At 43.3% G+C, this 10,351-nt stretch overlaps 1 pseudogene; it reads left to right on the plus strand.

Annotated features, from left to right (window-relative positions):
* Positions 1-8,290: 8,290 nt before the first annotated feature.
* LOC147880588 (respiratory burst oxidase homolog protein A-like) lies at positions 8,291-9,227 on the plus strand (annotated as a pseudogene).
* The last annotated feature ends 1,124 nt before the right edge of the window (positions 9,228-10,351 follow it).

Here is a 10,351-nt window from a genome sequence, read left to right on the forward strand (position 1 = left end):
GATGCGGAGGCAATGCGATTCTTCTCTCTGCTATCCCAGAGGACCTCAGCAAATCCCTCTCGTACACCAATGGCTGAACCTACTGTCCAGCCATCCCCTCCAGCCCCTTCGACTGAGGGGTCATCACCTGGGCATGCCCATCGTAAGGGAAGGAAGAGTAGGAAGGGTCGCTTATGTTGTGCTGACTCGGGAGATGTAGATGAGTCAGCACACTCACATCCCTATAGGTCTCCACTTGGTCCCGAGACCTAGTACCAGTCAAGTCCCTTGCCCTCTCCTACTCCTACTACTACTCCTTCCTCCGTAAGTGCTCACAGTTTCACCACCCCATGTCCTATGAAATCATGGTTGCTAGAGATAATAGAAAATAAAAAGGGCTCAGCAGTGATGGCCATCATGAGGCGGTTGATGAGCCACCACTTCAGGATTGGCATAGCCACTGACTGGCGGTACCAAGATGACCAAAAGAAGTAAGCAGTCATCGATGAATTGAAAAGATAATATCCTAACCCCCCAAATTGGGAGTTCAATTCGGATTACATGAAAGAGTGCATTAGGGTCCTCCTGAAGCATCGTAGGTCAACCTTGTGTACTTCCATCGCAAAGGGGAAGGCTAAACCCAACTGGGCAGAGAAAGCTGACTGGAAGTTTTTCAAGAAGTACCTGGACCATCCCAAACTATTTGAGGGTCAGAGGACGGCTGCGAGGAGACAGCTGGACGAGGTCAAAATTACTTATAGGGAACTAATCAAATCTCAAGATTGTCCTTGATTATCCTTGATTAGGCTTAGTAAGGTAAAATGGCCTAGTAAGATACAATGGCCTGAAGGTCATGGGTGCAACCAATTGCCTCACCAAATGTGCCTCTTTGAAGGAATAAGTGTAAGTATATGCAAGGACGTTAATTATAAGGACTTGGCCGGTGATGGTCCTAAAGGAGACTTTTAAGAAAGAATTGCTTTGTAGATGTGCTTGAAGTAGAATCATGCTTTGGATGACCATTTCTTCCCCCTCACCTCATGCTCAAAGTGGTTAGTTTCAAGACTCGATGAAATCTTCAAACAAAAGAATGAGCACATTTCACATAGGCATTTCCTTATTCAATTCTTTTAGTAGAATGCTTCTTGAGGACTAACTTCAAAATCTGCAAGAAAAGAATCTAAAATCAAGTCTAGCCAAAAAGGGTGAGGCTAGGACTAATTGTAGGTGCCTTGGATGTTTTTCTTGCTTAAGTGAATTACAAAGCGTAGAACTTCTTGTGGAAACACTTTTGTGTGAGAATGTGGCTAGCCACTGAAAGGATGAGGTAATTGAGTATAGGTAAGGTGAAGCACATCTGCCCCTTTTTCGAGGAAAGCCACATTAACATAGAGAAGTTCTAGTCCAATGAAATCTGAGCTTCCTCTCTCACTCTCTCTTTCAAAATTTCCTTTATCCACAAACAAAGAGCACACATGTAAGAGTTTTAAAGGACATTGAGGTCATTCGTAAGGAACACTAGTGAAAAACCCATGGCAAACCACAAACTAAATCTTGTTTGATACCACTCTAGAAACAAGGTGGAAAGATCTTCATCTACAAATTCCCATAGGACATCAACCTTATGCCAATCTTGTTGGTGTAAAGAAAGAGGGAGAGAGATAGCAGACTCAAGTTCAGCTTTCTTCACAACACACAAAAGAGAGAGGACACAAGGTTGGAGGGTGAAGCCTTTCTTCACTTTTGCACACAACAACAATACAATAGAAGAGGGAAATACCCTATATGTCGAAACCTAGAATACGTGGTTCATATGTGAACCCAAACCAAAAACATACGTGGTAGTCTAACTACACCACGAGTACAACTAACATAGGCGGTGACATAAATGATAGTCATCCAGGAGATGTATCGGGGGTAGAGCTTGATATCTCAACACTCCCCCTGAAGCTCAAATCCATCTCACGTACACCAAGCAAGCTCCTAAATCTGCGAAGCTTCTCAGTACCCAATGCCTTCGTAAAAATATCAGCCACCTGCTCCTCAGTGCTGACATAGACAAGATCAATCTCACCAGCTAGAACCTTCTCTCTCACAAAGTGATAATGCACCTCAATGTGCTTCGTTCTAGCATGATAAACTGGGTTATTAGCAAGCATGATGCTGCTAATGTTGTCACAATGAATGACAACTGCTGCATGAACTGACTGTCCCATATCTGCAAGTAGCTTCCGTAACCAAGCTACCTCACATGCAGCCATTGCTGCACCCCTGTACTCAGCCTCTGTGCTCGACAAGGCAACTGTTGGCTGCTTCTTGCTGCTCCAACTGATGGCACCACTCCCAAGAGAAAACATAAAACCACTAGTAGATCTCCTGTCTGAGACACTACCAGCCCAGTCAGCATCTGTGTATCCATGTACCTGTAATGCACACCCAGCTTCATAAAACAGTCCATAATGCAATGTGGACTTCACATACCGCAGTATGCGCCTAGCCGCATCCAAATGTGGCTTCCTTGGTGCCTGCATAAACTGACTCACCAGCCCCACAGCATAGCTCAAATCTGGTCTGGTTATAGTCATGTAAATCAAGCTACCTACTATGCGCCTGTACATAGTAATATCTTCAAGAAGCTCACCTGACTCTGCATTGAGCTTCACATTCTGCTCCAATGGAACAGAGATAGGCTTACAGCCTGTCATCCCATATTTGGACAGCATGTCCAAACCGTATTGCCTTTGCAACAGCCATATCCCACTCGGGGATCTAATAACCTCAATGCCCAAGAAGTAACGTAGCTCTCCCAAATCCTTCATCTCAAATTTCTGCTTCAACAGCAGCTTCACTTCATTAATGTCTGCATCACTATCACCTGTAATAATCAAGTCATCAACATAGATGACTATAAGCACAATCCCTCTGTTTGTCCTTTTCACATAAAGTGAAAAATCTGAATTGGAAATCTGAAATCCAATAGTGACAAGATATTGCCCTATCTTGTCTGACCATGCCCTCGGTGCCTGTTTTAAGCCATACAAGGCTTTGCGCAACCTGCATACAAAATCGGGGTGTGCTTTATCCTCATAACCTTCTGGCTGCATCATATAAACCTCTTCCTGCAAGTCACCATGCAAGAAGGCATTTTTCACATCCATCTGATGCAAAGACCATCCCTTTGCAGCAGCCATAGCAATTACTGCTCTCACGGTTGCCATCCTTGCAACTGGGCTGAAAGTTTCCTCATAGTCAATTCCATATGTCTGCGCAAAACCTTTGGCAACCAATCTTGCCTTGTACCTGCTAACAGACCCATCAGCATTGTGCTTTACTTTGTAAACCCATTTGCAGCCAATAGCCTTCTTATCATGAGGCAAAGGCATCAAATCCCAAGTGTGGTTTGCATCCAAGGCAGCCATCTCTTCATCCATAGCTGCTTCCCAATTTTTATGCCCTGCTGCATCCTCAAAACATGTGGGCTCTGGCTCCTCTAGAACCTTGACCATATAAGCATAGTGATGTGCTGTATACCCATCATATCTCAGCCTGTCAACTGGATACTTAATACGAGTGGACCTCCGTACAACTGGATCAGTTGCAGGAGTCTTTAAATCATGCCTGCTTTTCCTTGCACCAAGTGTAACAACAGAAGGAATCCCAAGTTCCTCATCAAGGCTCATTTCAGAGCCGCTTGACTCTCCATCAACATGAGAGCTACCAGCAGACACATCAAATACTGGAGCATGGTCCACTTTTTCTTTTCCCTTATGTGATACCTGCACAACACTATCAGGACTGCCATGTGATGATTCACTAGATCTCAATCTCCCTGTCCATGCATTAGATCCACTAGTAGAGGACTCTCTGGGTCCACTCAAGGCTTGAGATTGCTGCTCTGCATTTATTGCAGCATTCCCATTTCCTGCATCTGCATCTCCTACCATAACAGTTGGTGCATACCAGCTGCTCATTTCATCAAAAACAACATCTCTGCTCACTTGCATTTTGCGGGTGGAAGGGTTATAACAGCGATACCCTTTCTGGTGCTGAGCATATCCAATAAAGATGCATTTTTCTGCCTTTGGATCCAGCTTTGTTCTCTTCTCATCAGGAACATGAACATAAGCTATGCAACCAAATACCTTCAAGTGAGAAATATCTGGTTTTTGGCCTGTATACATTTCTTCAGGCGTCATGCCATGAACAGCTGCAGTGGGGGTTCTGTTCATAATATAAACAGCAGTTGCTACTGCTTCAGCCCAAAAATAATCAGGCATGTTTTTCTCATTTAGGATCGCCCGTCCTACTTCTGCAATATGCCTGTTCTTCCTTTTGGCAACCCCATTTTGCTGAGGGGTAGACCTGCATGAGTACTTCCTTTGAATTCCCTGTTCTTTCAGATATTCACAAAATTCTTCTGAAAAGTACTCTCCCCCTCCATCAGATCTTAGCACTTTAATATGCACACCTTTCTCTTTTTCAACCATGGCCTTAAAAGCCTTGAAATGGCTGAACACTTCACTTTTGTGCTTCATAAAATAAATCCACACCTTCCTAGTGTAGTCATCAATAAACGTGACATAATAATGGCATCCACCAATAGAAGCAGCTTTGGTTGTCCAAACATCTGAATGGATCACTTCCAAAGATCTTCTGCTCACCTTAGCATTTTTGGGAAATGCATGTCTGGCCTGCTTACCCATTTGGCATGCTTCACATACCTTTTGCATTCCCTCAACTCTGAATTTAGGCAAACCTGCAACAATGTTTTTCGTTTGCATAGATTTCAGCCTTTGTATATTCACGTGCCCAATGCGCTTGTGCCATATCTCAATATCTGCAATGACACCTCTCCCATGCGCAAACATAGCAGCTTTCACCTCAGGCATATCAACATCCAAGGTGAACATTCTTCCATTTTTGTTGCCTTTCGCAACCAAGCGGCATTTATTTTTCAAGTCCTCAACAAAGCATCCATCAGGATTAAATCTAACCTGCAGACCTTGCTCAACCATCTGGCCAACTGAAACCAGGTTCTTAGTGATTTTTGGAACATGAAGTACATCTGCCAAGTACTTTGTTTTGCCATCTTGCATAGCCAATGGCACTTTACCAACCTGTGTAATTGGGTGCGCAGTATCATCACCTGTTTCAACATAACCTGGCTTATCCAAATTTCTGACATCATGAAACCACTCACCATGACTGGTCGTGTGGTTAGAGGCACCTGAATCAACATACCAAACATCATTGCAAGCTGCAGCATCTCCTGACATGGAGTTAACCATATGCTGCATCACAAAAAGGTGCTCATTTCTGTCGTCACCATGCCCACTTGATGATGCATAGTTGCTTTGCTGCAACTTCCCACTTTTGATGTCATTCTGCTTTTTATAGCATGTATTCTCCTTGTGTCCAGGCTTTCCACAATAATAGTATTCTGTGTTGCTATTTACTTGCTGGTTCCTTTGCCATGAACCACGGCCTCTCTGGCTCCCCCTGCCTCTAGAACTACCACGTCCTCCTCCATAGGACTGGTTTTCCTGTTGTTGCTGTTGGTTCTGATTTCCTGCACGGCACCAGAACGGCCTCTTCCTCTACCTCTGCCTCTACCTGTATTCGAGTAGAAAGCAGTCTCTTGAGAAGTTGAGGTGGCTGAACCACCATTCCTTTGCTCTTCACTCAGCAAGAGAGCAATAAGTTCCTGAAAATCAGGAAATGTTTCACGGACTCCAATGGATGTCCGAAATTGTGCATAATCTTTCCCAAGACCATTCAAGGTCACGGACACTAAGTCCTCATCATCAACAGGTGCTCCAATGGAGGCAAGAGAATCTGCAAGGCCTTTCACCTTCAAGGAATACTCATTTATATTCATATTTTTCCTTTGCACATTGTGCAACTCCTGCTTTAGCTGCATCTTTCGTGCTTTGGTATTTGTGCTATACAGCTTCACCAATGTATCCCATGCCTCCTTAGGCGTCTCTAGATCCTGTATATGCACAATCATAGAATCTGAAATGCTAACGGACAGCCAATACAGGCATTTTCTGGCTTTTTCATGCCATTCTTTAAAGGCCTTCAATTCAGCAGGAGTGGGAGCAGCACCCAAAACTGGTTCTGCAGTTTCACCACTGATGTAATCCCAAACTCCCTTTCCCATAAAGAAGTTTGTCATCCTGAACTTCCATGCTTGGAAGTTGTTCTTGTCAAGCTTCTCACTGACAATGGTAGACAGATTCTCAGACATTTTACAAATCACGAATTGCAACAGCAACCTGTAAACACAGCAAATGCCTCACAAGGGCAAATAGCAAAACTTCTGCGAAAAGCCTCACAGGGGCGGATCTGCAACACTGACGAAAGTGGTATTTCACCACACAGTCACTTCCTCGTGACGATTTTGCATCAACAGGCAACAGGCATGAATCTGCAACTCCCAATATCTCTGCACATAGGCATACGATGCAATTTCTGTGGCACCTTTCCACCGACTAGCCGCGCGGTGGTCGCACAGCAAAAACAGGGCCTTTTTCTGAGTGCCTGCGAAGAACTTCCGCCTTCAAAACGGGCCCCGAAACGGCCTCAAATCAGAAAAATAAAGTCACCAAGGGCTTCGCCCTTGCCCGCAGCATATACTGCGCTCTCGCCGCACCGCGAAGGGCCTCTCAATCTGAAGCAGTGCACTCCTGCACTTCTGGCTGTGCTACCTGCAGAGATTTGCTCCCAAACTCGAAATAGGAAAGCTACACTGGTCCTCTTACCAGGACACCACAAACTTGGCTAGCTTTCTTGAGCTCCTTACCACGAACAAGGCTCTGATACCATGTAAAGAAAGAGGGAGAGAGATAGGAGACTCAAGTTCAGCTTTCTTCACAACACACAAAAGAGAGAGGACACAAGGTTGGAGGGTGAAGCCTTTCTTCACTTTTGCACACAACAACAATACAATAGAAGAGGGAAATACCCTATATGTCGAAACCTAGAATACGTGGTTCATATGTGAACCCAAACCAAAAACATACGTGGTAGTCTAACTACACCACGAGTACAACTAACATAGGCGGTGACATAAATGATAGTCATCCAGGAGATGTATTGGGGGTAGAGCTTGATATCTCAACAGTTGGTTGCCTACAGTTTGTCACTTTGAACACTCGACTAAATATTCTTTTTACTACCAATTTTCTAGGTCAATATTTGGCTGCTCCCTCAATGCAACATTGGTCTGCAGCAAAACGTGTTCTAAAGTATTTGAAAGGCACTTCTGATTTTGGATTAGCTTATCGACGTCATATAAAAGCATCTTTTGTGATGTCTCTTGATCTTTTGGGATATATAGATGCAGATTGGGCAAGCTCTCACTTCTCTATGCAGTCTACAAGCAGTAATTGCTTCTTTATCAATGGTTGCTTGGTCTCTTGGGCAAGTAGGAAGCAACATTGTGTTATTGTTTCCACCACAGAATTTCAATATGTAGCAGCTTCTCTAGCAGCTCGAGAATGGATTTGGCTACGACAATTGCTTGCAGATATTGGTCATTCTCCATAATCTAGTACTCCTCTCAGATGTGATAATCAAAGTGCCATAAGTCTGGCTAAAGACTATATTCAGCATAACAAATCCAAACATATTGATGTTCATTACCATTATGTTAGACATGAAGTGAAGAAAGGAATGATAATTATTGAACATTGTTCCACTTCTCAGATGATTGCAGATATTCTCACTAAAGGACTTAGTGAGGCATGCTTCAAAGTACTACGATCAGAACTTGGAGTTCTTGCAGCTTCTCTCTTCCAAGATTAACACACCTATGGGTGACCTTTTGTATATAAATGCACATCTGCAGTACATACTTGTAAATAATGTACAAATGATCAACTTGTATACTTATATATAGGAGCTCGGGTTTTTCCCTTGTGCTCCCCAAGGGTTTTTTCATCCGTAGCTAGAGACCTTTGTTTGAGTGGGGGTGTTACAGCTATATATAGCTTGCCCTAACTTGAACTAGGTCTCACCTATATATATGTATCTAGTCATCAATATGAATCAGTCTTTGGGAGTCTATTTGGTGTGTCTATCATCTCTTCTTCTTCTCACTCAACAGCCTATGCTGTGCAAAAGGAGCGGCAAAAACGCTGAAACTCAATATGGCTCTCATTTTACTTCCTATATGTAGAAATAAAATCACCTGGCTACCTAACACAAGATTGGGCACTCTCATACCATTCGATGACAATCTTAACTTCCACAAGGCAAGCAATGATTACTGCCGCATGATTGTTCCACCAATAGCAGCACATTGGAGATGGCTTTCTCTGACCTGCATGTTCAATTGTTTGCTGTGCAACTTCGTGCTTCACAGATAATTGCCCTGGGAATAATGGGAGGAGTGATTATTCACGCAGGTCTCCACCTTTCATGCGACTTCCCAAGAATTACCAACGCTGCTGCAGACAACTTCATGTTGATTCAGCAGGACTTCCATAACAAAAGACCAACGTATGATCAGTACTTCTTGTGCAGCACTGAGGGCATAACAGGAATCATAATGGTGGTCTTGATGTTTATTGTTTTCACGTTGGCCACACGCTGGTTGCGACGAAGCTTGCTGAAGCTTCCCAAGCCATTCCAGAGAGTGACTGGCTTCAATGAGTTTTGGTACTCGCACCATGCGTTCATCACTGTGTACATGTGCCTCTTCATCCACGGGATGTTCCTAATCCTGAGCCATCAACAGGACCAGAAGACAGTTAGTCCTCTTCTCCGGATCAGCTGTGTCCGACCATTAATTTTTCTGGAGTAAAGAAATACTATGCAAGCCATGGCATTCGGCTGCATCTCACGTCTTTCTTGTGTGTTGTTGCAACAGACATGGATGTACATTTCCGTTCCAATCCTTATCTATATAGGTGAGCGAACCTTACTAGCAATGAGATCTGGATACCAGGGTCTGAAGATACAGAAGGTAATCTACCTTGTAGATGTAAACACCATATCTATGTTGGCGACACGCAATAGGAGCTGAGCCATGCCGGAAATTTTCTTCCCATCCCCCGATCTTGCAGGTGGCTTTTTATCCCGGTAATGGTCTTGCGTTGCAGATGATGAAGCCTCAGGGGTTCAAGTATAAGAGCGGCCAATACATCGTTGTCAAGTGCCTGGATGTCTCTCCATTCGAGTGGTAAGAGCCTTTTCAGCTTTCTAACTTCCATCACTCGTTTTTATCTAGTGGAAGCGACTAAGCTTGTAACAAATATACTCCTTCTTGTTGAGAGCGTAGGGCTCGTGAAACAGAGAGAGTGAGAAGAAGTGAACGTGCATGCATGCGAGGGGAGTTAGAGAAAGATCAGAACGACTCAAGAGGATCCGGATGAGCGTAAAGAAGAAGTAGGCTTGAAGCCTTATGGACGTGACAACGTCCGTTATGCAGTTATTGCAGTTCGTGAGTAGGGCGGTCATGCGCGCCTCTCACCTGATTATTTGATTACACAAATAAGATTACATTAATCTTCCAATACTTCTCTGTACTTCTTATAACAACTATACAAACAGGTGAAGTACAGAGAAGAAGAAAGAGAATGCGCGCATGTAACATAGGAAACAAAAAAAGTTGAAAGACGAAGAGTGTTCTTGTGTATACTTGGCAAGAGAGAGAAACGTGTCATTCAGATAGAGCCAATACAAAATAGTTATATTGCAGTTTGCATCAGAGCTTAATAGACTAAGCCTTGTGCATTGCAAGTGACATTAAACGTGTCATTCATATAGAGCCAATGCAAAGTAGTTATTACAGTCTTTTAGAGCTTAACACACTAAGCCTTGCGTATTGCACAAGAGAAAAACATGTCATTCGTATAGAGACAATACAAAAGTAGTTATTGCAGTTTGCATGAGAGCTTAACACACTAAGCCTATGGCGTCTCCCTATTAAGTTAATAGGAATTTAATCGAAAGAGAGTAGGATGAGCATATTCTAACACCCTCTAGACTCCGAATCTCCTTAGGGAAATCATGGGCATTTAAGTCAGATTGCCTCACAACATCTCCTTGGTAACAGGTGAGGCAGTGCTTTGGTAAGGACATCCATGAGCATGCTTTGAGTGGAAACATATTATAAGGTGACATTGCCTTGCTCAATATGATATTTTGACAAATGTGGTTACAGAACTAGTCAATGGCTCCATTATCTATCGTATTAGGGTAAGGCACTACCATAACTACAAGCCAATGAATGCCATTTAGATTATGGGATGAGAGTAAGGTAATGAAATTTCAAAACATATCATATTTTTTATTTTCTTCAAATTTGGATCTTAGTGTAACTTCCAAGCACCACACTTTATATTCATGTCAGATGCCAACTATG

Source organism: Dipteris shenzhenensis, chromosome 32 (genome assembly GCF_047967505.1).
Source record: "Dipteris shenzhenensis isolate YYH24624 ecotype China chromosome 32, Dip_SZ_1.0, whole genome shotgun sequence".
Lineage (NCBI taxonomy): Eukaryota > Viridiplantae > Streptophyta > Polypodiopsida > Gleicheniales > Dipteridaceae > Dipteris > Dipteris shenzhenensis.